Source organism: Solanum tuberosum, unplaced genomic scaffold (assembly GCF_000226075.1).
Source record: "Solanum tuberosum cultivar DM 1-3 516 R44 unplaced genomic scaffold, SolTub_3.0 scf00210, whole genome shotgun sequence".
Classification (NCBI taxonomy): domain Eukaryota; kingdom Viridiplantae; phylum Streptophyta; class Magnoliopsida; order Solanales; family Solanaceae; genus Solanum; species Solanum tuberosum.
Genome location: NW_006239135.1, coordinates 569765 through 572432, shown reverse-complemented (window position 1 = coordinate 572432; position 2668 = coordinate 569765).

Sequence of the window (2668 nt, the reverse complement as noted above, 5' to 3'; positions counted from 1 at the left end):
TTACAAAGTGCTAAGTGCTTCTCAAAGATTGATTTAAGATTAGGGTACCACCAGATACGAGTTCGGGAGAATGACGTTCCAAAGACAGCTTTTAGAACTAGATATGGACACTTTGAGTTCTTGGTAATGTCTTTTAGATTAACTAATGCCCAGCAGTGTTCATGGACCTGATGAATAGTATATTCAGGCCGTATTTAGACTTGTTTGTGATTGTATTTATTGATGATATTTTGGTGTATTCACATTCAAAAGTTGAGCATGCAAATCATATGCGAGCAGTCTTTCAGGTTCTTTGAGACCGAGAACTTTATGCAAAGTTTTCTAAGTATAAGTTCTGATTAGACTCTGTAGTCTTCTTAGGCCTATATTGTATCAGATGCAGGCATTGCGGTTGATACACAAAAGATTGAGGCCGTAAAGACTTGGCCCAGACCCATGACTCCGACTGAGGTTCGTAGTTTCTTAGGGTTAGCTGGGTACTACAGAAGGTTTGTAGAGGGATTTTCTTCAATTTCAGGCCCATTAACAAAGCTGACTCAAAAAGCAGCTAAGTTCCAGTGGACTGAGGATTGCGAGCACAGTTTCCAGGAGGTTGACATCAGCACCAGTTCTTGCATTACCAGACGGTTCAGAAGGCCATGTGGTGTATTGTGATGCTTCTGGTGTTGGGTTTGGGATGTGTTCTAATGCAACATGGTAAGGTTATCGCATATGCTTCAAGGAAGTTGAGGAAGCATGAGAAGAACTATCTGACCCACGATTTAGAGTTGGCTGCAGTTGTGCATGCGTTAAAAATCTGGAGACACTATTTGTATGGAGTTCATGTTGACATCTTCACAGAGCATAAGAGCCTTCAATATATATTTAGACAGAAGGAGTTAAATTTGCGACAGCGTCGATGGCTTGAGTTACTGAAAGACTACGACATGAATATTTTATATCATTTAGGAAAGGCGAATGTGGTAGCCGATGCCATCAATCGAAAATCTATGGGTAGTTTATCCCACTTAGGTGTTGAGAAGCGGGAGCTAGCGCGAGAGCTTCATCAGTTAGCTAGCTTAGGAGTCAGATTGTTAGAGGCAGACGATAGTGGGTTCACAATTCAGGATACAGCTGTATCATCTCTAGTTGTAGAAGTAAAATCACAGCAACAAGAGGATCTTAGCTTAGAGAAGCTTAGAGACAAGGCTCAGGATCCACAGTCTTTAGCATTTGATATAGCAGAAGATGGAGTCCTCAGATATAACATTCGATTGTGTGTTCCAAATGTTGCAGGGCTTCGACATCAAATTATGGAAGAGGCACATCATTCCCGTTATTCTATTCACCCTGGTTCGACGAAGATGTACCATGATATTAATGAGATCTATTGGTGGCACGGGATGAAGAAGGACGTTGCTGAATTTGTGGCACAGTGTCCTAACTGCCAACAGGTGAAGGTTGAGCACCAAAAACCCACTGGGCTAGTTCAGGAGATAGCCATTCCTTTGTGGAAGTGGGAAGCAATTAATATGGATTTTATTATAGGGTTACCTCAATCGCGTCACAAGTTTGACTCTATTTGGGTAATTGTTGATAGACTAACAAAATCAGCCCACTTTTTACCAGTCAGGGTTACTTTCTCGGCCGAAGACTATGCAGGTCTCTATATTAGAGAGATTGTTAGGCTACACGGTGTCCCAATATCTATTATCTCTGATAGAGGAGAACAATTTACAGCCAACTTCTGGAAGTCCTTCTAGAAAGAACTGGGGACACAGGTTAATCTTAGTACTGCCTTTCACCCTCAGACAGATGGCCAGGCTGAGCGCACAATTTTGACACTCGAAGATATGTTACGGGCGTGCGCGCTAGACTTCAAGGGGAGTTGGGATGACCACTTACCTATTATAGAGTTCGCATAGAATAATAGTTATCATTCCAGCATCGGGATGACACCTTATGAGGCTTTGTATGGGAGAAAATATAGATCCCCCATTGGATGGTTCGAGGTAGGTGAGTCAGGGTTGATTGGACCCGACTTAGTTCAGCAGACAGTGGATAAAGTTAAGCTCATTCGGGAGAGGCTGCTAACAGCTCAAAGCCGACAGAAGTCATACTCAGATGTGCGACGAAAAGACTTAGAGTTTTGCATCGATGATTGGGTATTCTTAAAAATCTCGCTTATGAAAGGTGTTATGCGATTTGGCAAAAAGGGAAAGCTTAGTACAAGATTTATTGGGCCATACTGGATCCTTCGAAGGGTTAGGACGAGTGGCTTATGAGTTAGAATTGCCTTCGGGCTAAAATCTGTTCATCCAGTTTTCCATGTATCGATGCTACGAAAGTGTGTAGGAGACCCTTCTTGGGTTGTCCCAGTTGAGGATGTTCAAATCACAGAGGAGTTGTCCTACGAGAAAACTCCAGTTACTTTATTAGATCGGCAGTACCACCTCTAGTTCCTCCTATTCCATCTGATCAGGAACAGTTACTAGAGGTGGTACTGCTGGTGGAGCCGGAAGTCCTGTAGCCCTCGGAGGCTCTTGAAGCTGTGGAGAAGCTATAGGGGGCTAAGAAGATGTCTCCCCCTGGGTCTCACAATGGGCCACCTGCACCTGTGGTACTTTACTGGTACCCTCGCTTGCAGTTGTATCTAGCCCTTGGCTAGTTGTGGTCTGTCTAGTGTCAG